Source organism: Chlorocebus sabaeus, chromosome 12, assembly GCF_047675955.1.
Source record: "Chlorocebus sabaeus isolate Y175 chromosome 12, mChlSab1.0.hap1, whole genome shotgun sequence".
NCBI lineage: Eukaryota > Metazoa > Chordata > Mammalia > Primates > Cercopithecidae > Chlorocebus > Chlorocebus sabaeus.
The window spans coordinates 24,223,616-24,243,305 of NC_132915.1; the positions used below are offsets into that span (position 1 = coordinate 24,223,616).

The window sequence follows — 19,690 nt, forward strand, 5'->3', positions numbered from 1 at the left end:
ACACAATTATCCATCAATAGTATATCCATAAATTGGACTACTATCAACAAAAAGAGCAAACTACTGTTATATACAACAACATGGATGAATCTCAAAAACATTATGGTGAGCAAAAGAAGCTGACAGAGAAGAGTACAAACTGTATGAATTCATTTATATGAAACTCTAGACAAAGCCAAATCTAATTAACTAGAACAGAAAGTAGGTCTTGGGTTATCTAGGGCTGGTGGCGGGGTAGAAATTGCTCGCAAAGGGGAATGAAGAAACTTTTTGGAGTGATGAAGATGTCCAAGATCATGTTTGTGGTTGCAGTTTAATAGCTGTATACATTTATCAAAACTCAGGTAAGTACTATCTTCCTGAACCACTTTGTGGGGGAGCAGGGGGGAGAGATTTTGCCTACCTTAGTCATCAGTAAAAACTATATATTGTATGCTTTCTCTGTGTAGTTGAAGTTTTTAACTTGTGGCTCTGCATGAGTGCTAAAGAATCTATGAGCCCTCTGAAATTACATGCTAAATTTTGTGTGTATCCATATATAAATATTTATTTTTGCCAGACCTCCAGACCTCCCAAAAGGTTAAAAAATAAATTCTCTGTATTTAAAAAATCCTGGCTACTTTATATTTTATGTTTAACCACATATTATTAGAAAGTCTCTCCCCCTGTTAAAAGTGTCACAGAGTAGAATGACCTATTTTTCCTTGTCACTTAACCTAAAAAATGTCTACCATCAACACTCGATATGTTTTTGTGCATAAATAAGAATACCGAACAAGATAAAGTCATAATTTTTTGCTTCAGAATAGTTGTGTAATATTCTGTCACATATTTTTCCTCTCAATACCTCGTTTTTTTCATTTGTATATTTCCAAATCATCTTCAAATACCGGTGAATCTATTTTTTCTTTTTGTTTTGTAACACAACATAAAACATTAACATAAACACATATACATCTTGGCTTCTATATTGACTAACATAGCAACTGTTACTCTTGCATCTTGTAAGAAACCATCTTGATCTCCATAGTCACAAAATGTTTTCATTTTGTGTTTTCATCTGCTGTTACCTTATCACTAATAACCGTGTAGTGGGTGCTGCCAACATATGTACCTGTAAAGCGATTAGACACTTTTCCAAGTAGGAGTTATAGCAAAATTTATATTTCAAATAATAAAAAAGAAAAAAGTTTTCCATTTCTATTTTGATTTTTCTTTTCCTTCTATTTCCCCGATGTACTACTTAGTGCCTTATTATCAGAAAAACAAAACAAAACAAAACATTTGGAGCATATGTTTATGTGTTAAGAAAAGTAAGATAGGATTCAACATTTTAACTTTTTAAGAAAAATCATGAAATGCACTTGCATGTATTGATCTTGGATACAACAATGTGAGATGGTCTGATTACACATGAGGAGAACCATTTTCATTTTGTGTGAGGAAAAGTGGACACATACTTTTCCTATCCAGAGATATTTTAGTTTTGTTTATAAGAAAATACGATATTTGTATTTTGTTCTAAATTATATAAAACAGTATGCAGGGGTTTTTTGGAAGAAAAAATATAGATTAAGACAGGATTGATACAAAAAGTAATAGTCTGGCAAAGATGGTCTCTGTTGGAGGGTCAGGTGTTCATCAACTCTGTGCCATTTAATGAAGAAATTGCAGCACCTCTTGAAAGAAAAAGATGACCAAGAAACTTACAAAAATAAACTGAAAGGATGAGTGAAGAATTAAGGAATTAGTAATAACTTATTTTCTTTTAATTTCTTGGGAGATTTCAATCCAAGACATATGTTTTTCAAATGCATACATTGAGTCACACTGGCTGTAGCATAACAAAATTGAAGGTCAAATTCTGGAAATTCTAGTGACTGTTGAGTTAACAGACGAGGGGCATCCCCCAGTGCAAAAAACAAGAGCATTTAGCTGTCAGCACAATCTGTATGAAATATCACTCAACATTCTCATTTTATTTGATCTGATTCCATACTTATAGCAAAACATTTTATTAGCATCTCAGAAATGCTGTTGTTGTGATGGTGCTACCATGGATGAATTACAGCTACCAGGGTAAATATACCTCTTATATTAGTGCATTAGTTGAGTAGTTTATAATCTGGGGGCTCTTGTGAATTGATCTACCTAAGTACGCCTCTTCCAGGCTTTGAGACATTCATCAGTCTAAGGCACCTGGTCATATACAACTACACAGTGTTTGGGCTACATTTTGTTTCCCATTATCTAGTTTTGTGCTCTTTACTCAATCCTCTAGATAATAAACAGTATATGAGCTAAGAAAATATTTGGCTGAGGTTTAGAATTTACATATACAGTGATGCATCACTTAACAATGGGATTATGTTCTGAGAAATGCATCATTAAGCAATTTTGCCATTGTGCCAATATCATAGAGTGTATTTACAAAACCTAGATGGTCTAGCCTACTACAAACATAGGCTATATGGTATAGTCTATTGCTCCTAGGCTATAAACCTATACAGCATGTTACTGTTCTGAATACTGCAGGTAACTGTAACACAATGGTAAATATTTGTGTATCTAAACATATCTAAACATGGAACATGGATAGTAAAAATACTGTATAAAAGATAAAAATGGTACACCTATATAAAGCACTGAAAATTAAATGAAGCTTGAAGGAATGGAAGTTGCTCTAGGTTAATCAGTGAGTAACGTGAAGGTCTAGGTCATAGGTCATTACTGTGCACTACTGTAGACTCTGTAAGCACTGTACACTTAGGCTACACTAAATTTATAAATTTTCCTTTCTTCAATAATAAATTAACCTTAGCTTACTATAACTTTTTTATGCTATAAACTTTTAAATTTTTTAACTCTTTGACTCTTTTGTAATAACTCTGCTTAAAACACACATTGTATAACTGTACAAAAATATTTTTTCTTTATATCCTTATTTTATAAGCTTTTTTTCTAATTTTTAAATTTATTTTTTTAAACTTTTTAAACTGTTTTTATTAAAAACTAAGACACAAACATACACATTACCTTGGCGTACACAGGGTCAGAATCATCAATATCACCGTCTTTTACCTCCACATCTTGACCCACTGGAAAGTCTTCAGGGGCAATAACACGCATGGAACCATCATCTCCTAGGATAACAATGCTTTCTTCTGGAATATGTCCTGAAGGACCTGCTAGAAGTTGTTTTACAGTTAACTTTTTTTAAAATATATAAGTAGAAAGAGTATACTCTAAAATAATGAAAAGTATAGTACAGTGAATACATAAACCAGTAACATAATTGTTTATTGTCATTATAAAATATTGTGTGTTGTACATAATTGTGTGTGCATAATTCTATGTACATAATTGTATATGCTCCACTTTTATACAACTGGCAGTGCAGATACTTGTTTACATCAGCATCACCACAAACACATGAGTAACACACTGCACTACAACATTCAGATGGTCATGACTGCCATGATGGCTATGACAGCCATGATGTCATTAAACAATAGGAATTTTTCAGCTCCATTATAATCTTATGTGACCACTGCCACATACTGTCCTTTGACTGAAATGTTGTGTAGTACATGACTGCATATGACAATGTTCTCTAACTATGGTTTAATTCATTCTACTTATATAATATTTTATAAATACATGTATTTCCAAAAAACTGGAAATTGTATGAGCTATTCTTGTTTAAATTTAAAAATTAATATTTATGTCTTTAGGATTTACATTATTTTCCCAGCCATACAGAAAAATATATAGAGACATTTAATTATTATTTATTTCTTTGGTGACCTAACTAGGAGGACCAGGACCCAATTTTTAAGATACAATTCATCTACTGCAGAAATGTTTCCTGGAATACGACCCTTGCTGCAGTGCTTCAACAAACCACAGGTTTTCTTTTCTTTTCTTTTCTTTTCTTTTTTTTTTTTATGGCTGAGTTATAGACTCTCGGAAAAGGAATTTATAGTGGAAATGCTGACACAACTTGAGTTCCTGTATGGTGGTGTGAACTCACAGCTATAATAATTAAGCAATTAGGCATGACAGAAAGTGTGAGTTGCCTGAGATAATCACACCCCTGGGGCATTGCAAGTCATGATCCAAAGATAAGTGTTTTTAACCTCCCAAGGGTGTGATTACCAGATGATAACCACACCCCCTGGAGAAGACTTATGACTCATAAAAAGTCTTTAGTATAAGCAAAACGTGATTATGCTGCTGTATGCAGATGAAGCTGGCTGTGGAGACTAGTATGTGTATGCCACAAATTAATTAAGAATTGTAAGATGCATACCACTAATGGTATTGGGCACTGATCCCAGAGATCAATTTGTTTTCTTATCATTGTTGAAATATAAAGATGGGAGAAGGAATCTCCTCTTCTCAACTTCAGAAAGAAGTGAATGATTGTTTAAAGAAATCATAAAGGTTATATTATCAAGTCATTTTATTGACTAGATTTTATCAAGTAATTCTATGACAGTCTCTCATTATCTGAACTACTCATGTTCGAGCAATTTGATCACTTTAGAATAATTACATCTTTAAGAGCATTTAGTACTAGAGTCCCATTCATTCATTCATTCGTCCATTTTATTCCATTACCTAATGAGCACACATGAAACAATTATGCTGGTGGTATAAAGAAGCTTAAGTCCCAAATTCTGGTTATGGAACACAGGCACATAAATAATTATAATGCAGTGAGACAAGTGCCAGCATGGTGGTGACTAAAGTGTGGTATAGAAAGCAAGGAAGAAAGTAAGTAATTCTAGCTGGGAAAGAATAAGAAAGCTTCATAGAGGAGAAAATATTTGATCTGGATAATAATTATAGTAGTTCCTACTTGCTGAGCATTTATTTTAGGTTAGACATTGTGCTGAGCATCTTACTTTCATAATCTTATTTTAATCTTCATAAGATCTGTGTTGAGGTGGGTGGTATTTTTCTTGTGTCACAGATGCAAAAGTAAGATGGAGTGATTATGTGCCAAGCTCAAGGTGAGATAACTAGTTGGAGACATGTTAGAACTAGAAAAAGAGAGTTGTTTTCAGAACAAGTACTTTTAACCACTAGGTTCTATTTTGAAATAAAAGTGAGTTGCATCCTTGTTTATCTTAGTGTCTTATGAGAAGTGAAGTATTAAAGGAAGATAAATTTGGCAATATAAAACGGAGAGACTCAAAAGGCACAGCAGATTCCTTGACCATCCTTTGCAACTGGAGTCTTTGATGCATGGGTAGATACAGCAATAGAAGGGAGCCTAGAATAGTCAAGTTTGAATTACTTTTGGTCAAGTCACAGAGATTCAGTACTTTGCTTAACAGTTTGCAAGTTTGTTTTAAATGAATCTGCCTCTCTGATTTCAAGGTTAGTCACACGGGTCAGCAAGCAGTAAAGATTTCTTCTTTCATTTTTATTTACCAGTTCAGAAACATTTCCTATGAATCTACATGATTATGCCAGCTATTGTAAAAGTTGTGTATATAAAAGATATGTAAAAATAATTGCTAATTATAGTTTTGGAAATCCCAAGTTCAATATCTTCAATGATAAAGACAGTGGAAAAACAAAGCTAATTTTGATTTGAAAACTAAACATAAGTTGCGTCACACATTAGGGAAGTAATGCTTTAGAACCTAATTTTAATGAAAATCCTGTGAAAAGCAGGATTGTAGCTATGCTGAGAACTTTGGGACATGGCTAGAAAAAAATATTCATATCAATAAGCAAGGCCTAGTCCTTTCAAAGTGCTGGAGTCTCTGAGAGATACATAACAGTATAACACATGGTATCTGCTTCTGATGAGTCTGTGCTCTGGTTGGGAGACAAAACATAAACAGTGTTTTCACAATCAATAAGTGAAATGACAGAGCTACATATTATTAACAATTACCTGGGTTTAGATGTCAAACTACTGGTCTTTGGAATAGTAAAAATGTAACAGTAAATACAGTAGAAATCATTTATTTGACGTCTAAAATGGGATTTTACTTTGATAACTTGGATAGTGCAGACCTCTGAGTCAGTGAAGCTTGATTTTTAATTCTGTTTCAGGTTACCTATATGACCTTCTACCTGTTAGTTGATTCTTGTGTTTTATTGTTCATCTTATATAAAATATAGTCAATAATTCCCAATTCACAGGAAGGGGAACATCACACACCAGGGTCTCTTGTGGGGTGGGGAGAGAGGGGAGGGATAGCATTAGGAGATATACCAAATGTAAATGACAAGTTAATGGGTGCAGCACACCAACATGGCACATGTATACATATGTAACAAACCTACACGTTGTGCACATGTACCCTAGAACTTAAAGTATAATAAAAAACAATAAAAATTTAAAAATAAAAAGTAAAAATTGAGCCTGTAATCCCAGCACTTTGGGAGCCAAGGCGGATGGATCACAAGGTCAGGAGATCAAGACCATCCTGGCTAACATGGTGAAACCGTCTCTATTAAAAATACCAAAAAAATAAATTAGCCAGGCGTGGTGGCGGGCACCCATAGTCCCAGCTACTTGGAAGGCTGAGGCAGGAGAATGGCGTGAGCCCGGAGGCGGAGTTTGCAGTGAGCCCAGATCGACTGTACCACTGCAATCCAGCCTGGGTGACAGGGCAAGACTTCATCTCAAAAAAAAAAAGAAAACTGAAAAGCTAGCTTTCTCAAAATATAGCTTCACTTAATTTGGGGACAATGGAAATATTTTACGTATTATAAAATTAAAGAAAACAAAAATCCTTAAGAATAAAAATTTTAAAATGAACCTAAAAAAAAGAAAAATAGTTCCCAATTCACAGTGGCTAAGAACATTTTAAATGATATGTGTAGAGTTTAGCTTAGTGGCCAGGATATGGGAAGCATTTATTAAATGACAGCAATTATAATGATGATCACAGTAGCAATCATGTGATGGTAACTCTGCTAGACACTAATGTAAATATGAGTGAGAAATAATCCCTCTGAATTTGGCAATGACTTCCCCACTATTTACAGTTCCTGGGTGTTTCACCATCCCTTGTTCTATACCCATTTCTATAAACAGTATCTTCATTAATTTTTTGATTAAATACTTCAGAGTATGATATAGTTTGACTGTGTCCCCACTCAAATCTCACCTTGAGTTGTAAAAATCCCCACATGTCATAGTCTCCACATAGGGTCATGTGGAGATAATTGGATCATGAGGGCAGTTTCCCCTATACTGTGCTTTGGTAGTGAATAAGTCTCACGAGACCTGATGGTTTTATAAATGGGAGTTCCCTTGCACAAGCTCTCTTTTGACTGCTGCCATGTAAGACGTGACTTTGCTCCTCCTTTGCCTTGTGCCATGATTGTGAGGCCTCCCCAGCCATGTGGAACTGTGAGTCAATTAAACCTCTTTCCTTTATAAATTACCCAGTCTCAGATGTAGCTTTATTAGCAACATGAGAACAGACTAATACAGAGTATAATAGCTCTTTCCGACAGGACCCTGATGTTGTATTTTTTAAAGTGATTCAATACACACGCTCCTTTAAGACATTAATATATCTTAATATAAAGATAGTGTTCTAAATTGCTTACAGTTGGTAAAACTGCTACTTTAGGATGATGTATGATGCTTATCCTGGGGAGTTTATTACCTGGCACACAAATTTGGACCTCAGGAGATTCCCTATTCCCTGGTTATGAGGCTCCACAGGTGGTCCAAAGTGAGCTGAATGGATATGGTTCTCCTGTGGGAGTTTCAAAGAATGACTCTCACTATGGTGAGCACAACCTGCAGGACCTGTTTTGCTTCTTGTTCATTCTTCATTACCTTCTCCATTTTTAGAAATAAATATAGAATTAAAATTTTGAATGAGATACCTTTAGTTTAGACCTTAAGAACCCTAACATTGGCCCTGTGACAAATTTTTAAAAACATAAGTTCTTGCTTCCTGAAGTGAATTTTATATGATTGTTTTTCTGGTTTTAACATGCTTGCTACACTTGGTCCTACAGTGGTCTCCTAAATTTTGCTAAAAAGAAGATATGACAAGACCAAATCATAGGACCAAAATCTGAGATCACATTAAGAATGAGACTTTAGAAACACCAGAAAGTTTATTTATTTGGGCTTTTGGAATTCTTGAAGTCACTAGGATTCACTTCAACAGGGGAATTTTTGGAAAACAAGTAATGTGAAGAATGTCCAAGCCATGTGCAGGTTACTGAGCCAGTCGGAAAGATAGCTTATTCATTGGTAAAATGAAAATACTACTCAACTTACAGGGTTGTTGGGAAATCAAAAGAAAACAAGGAAAGAACATATCAACATGCTCAGCACCGAACAGCTGTACAACAATTTAGAGCTATTATTGCAATCACAATATTAATGATGTAGCCTTCTTTCATTAACTTTTGGTGTGGGGTCGGTTTAAATGTATTTTAATTAAACGCTGCTGTCTCAATAATTGAGTTCGTGAGGTAAGGAAGGATAGCCAGTGAACCCTTGGAATATATTGCTCACAATTTTAAGCACTTTACTCTTCTCTTATTAATTCATACACTGATAACAAATTTTCTAGGTAAGTTATATAATTCCCATTTTATATATAAGAAAACTGAGACACAAAGAAGTTAAATGACTTACCTGTGTTCATACGACTAATAAGAATAGAGGTAGGATTTGAATTCAAGCTGTCTGATTCAAGAGAGAGTTCTTAGTCATGAGGCTTTCTTCTTCCCAAGACCTACGAAGTTTGTTTGGAAAGCAGGAGCTGATATGCTGTCTGAGAACAGTGGAGATTCAAGTTAAAAATTACTAAATTTAAAAACACAGCTACTTAAAATCTTTTGTAGAATAGACAGGAGAAAACAATAATTATTACTTGATAAGTATATATGGGTAAATGGACATATTATGTCATACTTCTTAACTGCATATTTATCCAAAGCTTGCAATAAAATATTTTTATTTCAGATGTGGCCTTAAAAAGATCATGAGAAATAGTGTATATTCAAAAAAAATCCAAATTACTTCAAGTTGTTTAATTAAAGATGAGACTTTCCTTATCTACTTTAGGTCAAGGAAGTGTGGGATTGGAAGCTGGAAAAAACCCAAATGACTATATGGGAGGTTATTGAATATGACTTTTCATATCCTTTCAATCTGTTGTCATTTTTCATTTGCCTAGAATCAGATAAAATTTAATCATAATGTTATACAATTTCTCAAGCTCAGAAATAAATTAATAATTTTAAAAGGAGAATTAAGGAAGTCTGAAAATAATATGGGATTGGATTAAATGTTTTGTAGTATTTTCTCTCTTTCAATTGCTATTAGGAAAACATGTCTTGATTTTTTTGTCAGTGGATAAAAGTAGAGAATGCCTAAGCATTTAATATAAGTTGAAGAAATAAAAGAACAATTGTCTTATAAAAAAGGAATACTGTTAAGATATTTAAACAGTGAAACTGGATTGAAAATAAATTACTGATTTCCAGAGGCTGGGGGAAAAAGAGAATGGAAGGTGGCTGTCAATGGGAATAGGGTATTTTTTTTTCAGTTATTAAAATATTCTGGAATTAGATAGTTATGATGGTTGCAGAACATTGTGAATATACTCTACTAAAAACACTGAATTGTACATTTTTAAAGTAATAAACATTATGCAAAGGTATGTGAATTGCATCTCAATTTAAAAATCTAATGCAAAAATATCCAATGATTGCAGAATCTTTGCATATAAAGGGAAAGACTGCAGTACAGGTCACAGGAACAGAATTTTAGAGTTGAAATCATTAAGGATATTTAACAAATAAATGAATAAATAAGTAAAGGTCACAAAGCCCAATAAGTTGGAAGAACATAATTAATCTCCACCTACTGATGATTCAAAGGTAATGTACTCAAAGTGGCCACATTTTCCAACATAATAATTCAAAGGGGGCAAGTAGGCTAACAAAGTACAGTGATTGCCTGGTACTTTATGTATAACATGACATGGGAATTACAATTTTAAGATCTCGTTGTCGAAATTGGAATATCCAGATTTCAAGTAATTAGGGAAACAGCAGGATGTAATGTTTATACCACGATTATTCTGGAATATTAAAAATTACAGATTAATGTTTCTCATTAGAATTCTTCATTGGATGAAAGAAATTCTAACTAAGTGAAGCAAAAAACAAGAGAGAGAATAAAATATTAGAGCATGCAACACTAAAGAGAAGCTGGAAAATTAGGCATAAATAAAGCATATCCAAGAAACCCTTTGAAGGATATGGACTGGGAACTCATGGAAGGCTTTCCTCAAAGACCACCATGGAAATACCTCAGATTCAACCACTTCCCTTTCTTATGTAAGTCTGCTTAAGATTTATGTTCCTGGAAGAAAGAACACTTGACCGTCATTTATTCTTAGAGAAGGCAGAAAAATATATAGCTTGACAGTTTTAACTTGATTGCATTCAGTGGAGGAGTCATTTCCCAAGGAACTCTTGCCAAATGATGGGGAACAGGAAGGAGAGCATTCAAAACAACATATGTCAACAAAAGCCACCATTTTTAAGGACTTTAGTTTCCTCATTTGTTAAATCAGGTAATAATGTTACTCACCTCACAGGCTCGATACTTACTCCAATGTCGGGTACATAATAAGAAATATATATTTATTAGTTATTATTACTAATATATATGAATAACATATAAAAATATATAATATTAATGCCTATTACAAAATATTTAAACATTAAGAAGATTGTGGAATAGCTATTTCTTACAAATAGATGACAATAAGTCAAAGCAATATGATTATATTCACTTAAAAATTCAGTAATTTTTGTTGCTCTGCCTATGGAGTAGCCATTCTTTTAGAGATCCTTTACTTTTTTAATAAACTTGCATTCACTTAAAAATAATTAAACAATTTTGCTGTATTTCCAATTGTGCTCCTCAGTTTATGCAAATTAGTCAGCTTTTCTCATAGTTCTACAAAAAATATTTAAATTATTCTTCTTTTATGGAGAAGGGCCTTAAATAAATTCAAAATATTCACCTTACTTATACATATTTTTAGCACTGATGTTGATTTAGGCAGAAGGTAAACTACATAGCATCAGCATTTAAACAATCATTTCTACACCAAAGAATGCCACACATAAATGTATCATACATTATAAGATTTAGCTGGTTCTTACAATATTAGTCTAGTAACAATAGGAATCCATAATTTCACTATAGTCATTAATCATTCCTGCTCTTTTAACAATAAACTCAACAGAATGGACTGTCATACAGGGGTCAATTTTCAAATAAACATGATCAAATAACCTCCAAAAAATAAGAGAAACACAGTAGACAACCTGTATTCTTCAGTAAGTTTTCTTTGCTGACTTATCTTTGGTGAGCAAATTCAGTGGAATCCTTACTTCTGCTCTTGAAAAAGTAACCTCCTTCAGTAACCTCCAAATTCTTAGCTGCAGCTGAAGGTTTTATTTCCTGGCAGAGATAAAATCAATGATGTATCACTAGATTTAGAGCTCTAACAAAAATATGTCCATGTTTCCACTTTCTGACTCCTCCCCACCACATCCACAGACAGGGACAACACCTCCAGCTATCCTCTCCAATTCAGAAAGCGAATTGGGGGAGTGGCAAGGGGTGATTTTCATTCAACTACCTGCATCAATTAGAAACTTATAACAAGCATTGGGCCTTAAATAATTGTAGGAGGAGCTGAGAGAAATAAATGTCCAAAAAGGTCAAAGAAAAGTTTCCTAACCAGGCCCAGCACTGGAGAACAAATGGAACAAAATAAACCCACAGAGAGAAGTGAATTTTCCCAAATAGTGTATACGAAAATAAAGTTTCAATTGTTGAAAACAAATAAGTTATCCAAAAGTAATGTTTTATTTTAAAATAGAAGCTAGTAGCTCAAAAAAAAAAAAAAAACCTAATGATAATTTAAAAATTATTGTTTGAAAGAAAACAGAAGACAGTGATTAAAATTCAAATAACAATATTCCTTCTTACTTTGACCACTGAAGAGTAAATCTGGGGACTCTGATTTTTTCCAAGTTTCCCTAGTTCATAGGTACCTATGGAGTGACATAATGGCAATAGGAATTTGGCTCTTCATACTATCTTCCCAAATTGTTTCTGCAGCCCACCATGAAGTTTGAAGTCTTCTGTGGGCTCTCATGTGTATGCACAAAGTCAGCTTCCACCAGGCATTGCTGCTATTTTGCCTGTGACACAGTGCCCTAAAGATAACTTTAGGATATCTGATTACCATTGTTCATCTTCCTCGAGGCTTCTGAGGGGACCATCACATTCAATAGCCTCCCCTAGTTGCAGCGTGGAAGAATATCTGAAAGAAGCCACAGAAGGTGCGCAAGATGTTTAATGGCCTAATGCGCAGCGAGAAAAATAAAAACCTCTTCAGGTTCATTTATTTTGTATTCTATGGGAGTGGCCCCCAAGCAGAGATGATTATATCCTCAAAGTTCCTCATGAAAATTCTTTGTTTTGTTTTGCTTTTTTTTCTCCTATTTGTAGCTCTCTATATTGTTCAGATACCAGAATAAAGGGATGCATTTGGACACAAACCCATATTGTCCTCTTCATTCTATTCTCTTCTTTCTCCTGTGATTCTGTTGTCAACAATGTTTAATTCTCCAAAGCAGAATAATTTAATAGAAATATACTGAGTTGGATGTGCAATTTAAAATTTTAATTTTTCCTTGAGCATATGAAGAGAAACACATGAAATTATAATACATTTTATTTAACCCGTTGTATCTAAATAATTATTTTAAGATGATATCAATATAGAAATTATTAATAAGATATTTTACATTTCTTTGGTATTAAGTCTTTGAAATACAGTTGTCTATTTTACACTGATAGCAAATTGCCATTCAGACTGGTCACATTTCAAGTGCTTAATAGTCATGTACAGCTACTGGTACTATACTGGACAATGCAGCTCTAAAAAGCTAAAAACCCCATTTGACCTAAGTAGTTGCTGAAATAATCTTTTTCCATCAAGACTATAACTTATATAAATTGAAAATAGCTGAACAATTTCTTGGAAAATAACAGTAAATTACTACCACTTAATGTAACTTTCATTCTTCAGATAAATGGATATTTCACTTTTTTGCCCTTGTGTAATTACTTTTGATATCTATAATTAATGTAAACATATTAAAGACAAGGCTTCCAGAACCATCGAACAGAGAAAGCTTTACCTAGGAGTAACCTGATCCTTCTGCAATTTTCTTTAAAGGATAGAATCCTTTAACAGATTTTTATACCCCAAATTTCTCATCAAGTGTTTCAAAAATGGTAATATTTACCAGTGCCAAAACATTATTTTATGATAAGTGGCTCCATGAACCCATCTCAAAATGTGGATACCTACGCTTTATTTTTAGTCATTCATATCTTCCTCTTTATGAGCTAAATAACGTGTCTAAATTCTGAATCATGTGAAAACTAACTTTCTTTTGGGGAGAATCTGAAGATGAGAAAGATACGATAAAATGAAGTAAGGTTATGAAGGCTCACTTATATGTGATTAAAAATCACACTTTGGGGGCTGCTTTACCTGGAGTCAATAGTTCATGCTGAAAGTTAGTGATTTGTTGGCTCCAAAAGTAATGACCATCTTCTTTTGCACAAGTTGCAAACAGTAGAATGAAGAGAAGGTATCAATTAAAAAACAGAACTCCAGACTCTACTTTAAATGATTATTAAAGTGACACGTATTGGGGCTTTATTTCCTCTCATACTTTTTAAAGAAACATGAAATTTCTTCCTTTAGCGACTTAGCACTTATTTGGAAAATTACGTAGAACCATTAGTGTGGTAAGCTACAGAGATGCCTTCCCTGGCCATATGATCTAAACGTTTAAATACAATCTTGAGAAACAAATATCCAGAAAAATCTAATTCATTTCCTTCTCATGTGTGAGTTTTACTTGCATCATGCAAAAATAGATGACTTATACTGCCACCTCCTTTTGCAAAGGAGCCAGGTATTTGCATCTTTGTGGGGTGATTTAACGGTCACTAAGCAGCAGGAAATAGTGCTCACCCCAGCAGAAGATGGGATTGCTAAAACTAGGTAACATTGTCAGAGCACAGCTGGGTGGTCAGGACACTGGACGGTAATTACTAGCCAGTGAAAAAGAATGAGCTCTAAATGAGGAGATGAAAAGACCAAGGCCTTGGGGACTGGGTTTTTAGGTATAATTAACATAAATCGAGAAAGAGATTTCGTTTGGCCAAAATACAAGAGGAGATCTATTTCTAAGCTTCTGCTGTGTGAACCTTAAAATGTCTGCAAAAGCACTTGGATGCACCTTCTCCTATTTCTTTCACAGTTGTGGTGTGCTATTATTTCTATTGTTAATAATAACTACAGTAGTATTTTCCATAGTACCTTCCTCCTGAAGTCTATAGGATATCAGGCAAAAGCTTCCAAATTCTGTGAATAACGTTTATCTAGTAAGCATTGCAAAATGTCAAATTAGTGAAAACAGAATGAGATGTTAGCTTGTGACAGGAAACAAGGAAGAGATGATTTAGAATAAAATAGAATGGAAAAATCAAAAGAAATTATCTGTTAACAGCTAGTGAACACAGCAGACAAATCCATGCTCCTTGGCCAAACTTTTCTAGAAAAATCTTGACACATTATGGAGCAGTCATATTTGAAAGCCATTACCCAGGACCTTTTAAAATTACAAGTAAAAGATATAACTGACTTTATTTTTTCTTATTTCACGCTCTGTACTTAGGCCAAGTGTTGAAGGCATCAAAACCATAAGGTAAACTAGGAGACAACTGAGTACTACAAATTTCACATGAAGAGGAAACAGACACCTGAAAGAAGGTAGAACAGAAAGAAAGAAGAGTTATTTGACGTTGTTCCCATTTGTGTCAGGAATGCCCTGGCCATCTGAGATTGATAATTGAGGTGCTACCTGCCTTTGTCTTTGTATTAATATTTAGTTGTATCAGTCTGTGCTGGATAGTGATAGACAGCATTTATTGAATGGCTGCTCATTAGCAGGCAATGTTCTAAGCATTTTACATGGGCAATTAATTCAATATCACAATCTTATGAGATCAATAGCATTATTACCACCATAATTTTCAGATGAGAAAACCAAGGCACAGAGAAGTTAAGTGATTTATCCAACAGCACATGGTTAGCAAGTGGTACAGTTGGAATTTGAGTATAAGCAGCCTGCCTCTAGAGCCCATCCTTTTTACCACACACTATATTGATGAAAGTTGTAAATGCACTTGTCAACTGAGGAAGAAATAGATGGCTTATAGGAGCTTAGCAGAAATGCTGTGTTAGAGGGAGCAAAACAAAATATCTCTGCTAGTCTCTGTCTCAAAGAGGTAAAACCCTATGTACTTATTGGAACCAGGTGACATCCCATTTCTATTCCTGTGTATGCTCCTTTTTGCCAATGCCTACTTACTCTTTCCCATTTACCTTAGGTCCTGCTTCACATCACTTTATGTCTACATTTGTACAAACTCTAGGTATCACTCTGAACTATACTGAGTTACATTAAGTTCTTACAGTAACTGAACATATCATACTTTAAAAAAAATTAAAGCAATGATTTCCATGACTAATTAAAAGTTAAGAATGCAAAGTCTTACAGAAATATCTATATTGGGAAGATTTCATGCTCTGATATCAAATGAGAATGAGAACTCAGACAAGGCTTGCCCAAGTATTGGGCAGTTTGACCCAGTCTGCATAGCCTCCATCTATTTATTTTCACAACTCTAAATCATCTTACTGTTGGGCTGAAATAATTATCAACTAAGTGACAGTAGAATCTAATAGAAGTTTGAAACTCTCACAATCAATACTAGTTGGCATAAAGTCCCACTGGGGAACAATGAAAAATGTACTTGCTAGATTTCTAACAATAGGTCAGGTTACTGCTATGGCATTTCTGACTAATGCAGGTGCTTCTGAATTGTACATTGAAATATATGCTGTTCTTTCTGTAGGGCAGTTGTTTTTGTTTCTCTGTTTTCTCAACATAATTTGGAAAGGAGAATAGGAATTAAAATTTACGGCTTGCAGACCTTGTTTTGATTTCCTTCTTTTAGATAAGCTTCTTTATTAACAATACTGAAAATGAATGGGTTCCCTTCTTATCGAATTATAGTCTTATGTCTGGTCCAGCTATATAGAAATATAATACAAGAAATCAAGGAAAGAAAGAGTTGGGGTAATTAAATACATTTCTAAATTTAGTCAAAGCTACCTAGAAGTTATGGTTAAACATTAATATTAAGAATGTTTGTAAGAATGTTTGTTAGGATGTCTGTACTATGTATATATTAAATACAAAGTTTTGAGAGTTAACTCTTGGCTCTTTGAGTAACGTTCACAGGTCAAAAGAAAACGGAGCAGTGAGGCAATAAATGGCTTAAGGCCATTTGGACAATGGCTTTAGGCCATGTGGAGTCACTGACAGGTTTTAAACAGGAGAGTTCGAGCCATAAGTTAATTTCGAAAAATTAACTTTTGTGGAAGATGGATTGGAAAAAATTGAAGCTGAAAATGCAGGAACAAGAGAGTAAGCAATAGTATTATAATATTTTAGTTATTCTCAGTAAAGGGTGATTTTGCCCCTCAGGAGTCAATTATCAACATCTAGAGATATTTTTTATTTTCACAACTGAGAAAGATGGCGGTGCTGCTGACATCGATTGAGTAGAGGTCAGGAAGACTATAAACATACTACAATGCACAGGACAGCCTGCTACCACAGGGAATTATCCAGCCCAAATGTCAATATTGCTGAGGTCAAGAAATCCTATCTTAGTCAACACACAAAAATATAAGGGACTGACTCAAACATATAAAAAGTAGAAACAGAAACATTTTAGGATATATAGTTTATCAAAACTCAGTGACTAATTAAATGTGGTCAGTAACAGACATTAAAGGGTCTTATGTCTATTAAATAGGGTTTTGTAAAATCGTACTTATGCGCAAAAGAACAAGGAAGGGACTACAGACAGCAGAGACAGTTTCAATAGAAAGTGAGAGGGTGGGAACAGGACGTTGAGCTTGAGGTGTCTGTGAGACATCTGCTTCCCATTAAATTATACAAGTCTGAAATAGAAGTCTATTTTGAAGATACAGATTAGGAAGATATCAACAGATGGCGGTTGGAACTGTAAGAATAGATAAGATGCCAATGAGAAAGGGTGTGGGAGTGGAAAGATAAATAATATTGGGGGAGGGTGAATGGACAGGCGTGGTTAGAGACTCAGAGACACATTTGAAAATGTGGAAGGAGAACTTGTTCAGTTAGTACAAGTGTGTTAGCCGAGCTGTGAATAACCTCAGCTTTGAGAATTCACTGCTCTCCTAAGTCTTTGTACTCTTAGAAATTATTAATTACACAGGAATCCACTTTATGCAAAAAGGGAAGCAGAGAGGTATTGAACTGCTGTTAGACGAACATTTTAAAATAAATATTCAAGAGAAACGAATGTGTACATCCTTTAATAAATGGAAATACTTACTACAAAACTTCTAGTTAGTGGCAAAGTGGTTTGATTAATTGTAACTTGTAAAACTATGATAAAATTTCAAGATTGAATGTTAGGTTTTAGTAACAAAAGAAAAGCTAGCCCTTGTTTTTAAGAATGCTAATTTGCTCTCTCGAAAGAAAATCTCCATAAAATTATTGCATAAAAGATATAAAGTCTGGTAGAGTATTTCAATACTATTCTGTAACTCTGACCCAAAATTATTTCCCAGTTACTTTAACAAAACAGGAAGTAATTAAGGCTATGACAACATATTTTGAAGGAGTATATTTTGAAATAATATATTTCACGGTAAAAGATTGATCTCAACCATTAAGAAATAAATACAAGTTGCATTTTTCTTCTATTGTACATATTATTCTCTACTTCTTGGTAAAATTTATCTTACCTAAATTTATTCTCTAATTATTCTTACAGTGATACTTAACCACAAATAGGTTAAGCATTGTTATATATAACTTAGAAAAAAAAATAATTAGCCTCAAAATTTGTTATTTTGGATATCACATTCTATCACATAATTTGCTTGCCTGCTCTTGCTTCCAAATGCCCAAATTTGAGTTTAAACAAGTAAGTCAGATATTTAGTGGTAAAAGCAGAAAATAACCAATGTCAAAGTATATTTATAAACATATCAAGTAGGAAATGAGTATGGCCTGTGAGTATTGTTTCAAAGTTTTAAATAATCATGAGTATTTTGACCCAGCTAGGTTTTTATGAAAACCACGCCTTGACCTTTATGAAATGGATGGGGTTGGAGAAGCTGTTAGGATAACAATTTAATAGACAGAAGGTGCCCTCGAAGGTCAGAAGAGTCTTGTTCTATTATTACTTCACATTTTCCTCAAATTGTGTTTTCCAGATACTCTAATACTGCTGTATTAGGAATATGTTAAGGCATAGATAGTAACTGGTTTCATGGGCTTAGATTTTCATTACTGGTTCTTGCCACTTACTGGAGAAACTAGAAATAGCCACTTTTCATGTTTCTGTTTCACTTCCCTCCAGTGGCTAGGTAGCTCACATTACCTACCTTATTGGTAAGCTTGGAGGAGTAATGGGAATAATTGTAAATCAATTTTAGAAATTTGACAGGCATGCTATACACTATCATTATTAAAGAAAAGTCATTCTTGTGAATTACTACAGAGATAAGAAAAATCTTTATGGTCAGTGTACTCAAGTTTACATAATAAATCACGTGATGTAAAGAGAAAGTTGTAATTTCAAGAGAAGCAGTGTTAACATATAGTCTACTAGTTTAAATATACTTAACAGGATACATTATTATTGCTATTGGACAATATTCCTAAGCATTCTATGAAATCAGAATCTACTAATTCTATATTCTTTTTCCCAAAATAGAATTAACTTTTTTTTTCACTTTAAAGGAAAAAATAACCCACAAAAGCAGCTTTTCGTAAATCAAAGTTTTAATAAAATTGAGATGTATCATTTGAGAATATATCATGTTAGCTAAGCAATGTATTCATTGAACAGCACTGAAAATAGTAATGAAATAGCATCTTATATCAAATAGAAAACTAGTTAGCTTTAAAGTTAAATGAAGACAAGCTCCTCTGGAAAGGTAAAAAGACAGTGTTTCCTAATAGAAAGAAAAATAATACAGTATCTCAATATAAAGTTAAAAATACCATTCCTTAGAATACACCATAATTCAAAAGAATCTAGATTTTTCCTCCTTGGTTGAATAGGTCAGTTACTGAAATCTGCATTCCTTACTTCCAATATCACGTTGCTTTTAGGAACTAAAACTGTGTAACCTTGATGCTGAATAATTAGGTGGAACTTTGTTTATTACGTCCATGTCTCACATACTGAGTCTAAGGTGTACACATTTATTTCCAAATATGTATTCCACAATGTTTTTCTCCCCCAGAAAAGGTAGGGATGAAGACACCACCAATTTAAAAAAAAAATCTGTGTGTATGACTATTTCAAAATTTCTTTAGTAAGGCTACACTAAAGCATATTGAAATAAAGCAAGAAAGTCAATATTTAAAAAAAAAAAAACAAACGAAAAGAAAAAAAACAAAACAGGCAAACAACAACAACAACAAAACAAACCAG

The 19,690-nt window shown here is 33.7% G+C and overlaps 1 long non-coding RNA gene across 1 annotated transcript in view; it reads left to right on the top strand.

Annotated features, from left to right (window-relative positions):
• The first annotated feature begins 240 nt into the window (after positions 1–240).
• Positions 241–19,690, top strand: part of LOC140713041 (uncharacterized) — a 40,276-nt gene continuing 20,826 nt past the window's right edge. Inside the window, exons 1-2 of the long non-coding RNA XR_012094924.1 lie at positions 241–344; positions 3,816–3,909. This is a non-coding gene — a long non-coding RNA (uncharacterized lncRNA). The remainder of the gene's footprint in view (positions 345–3,815; positions 3,910–19,690) is intronic.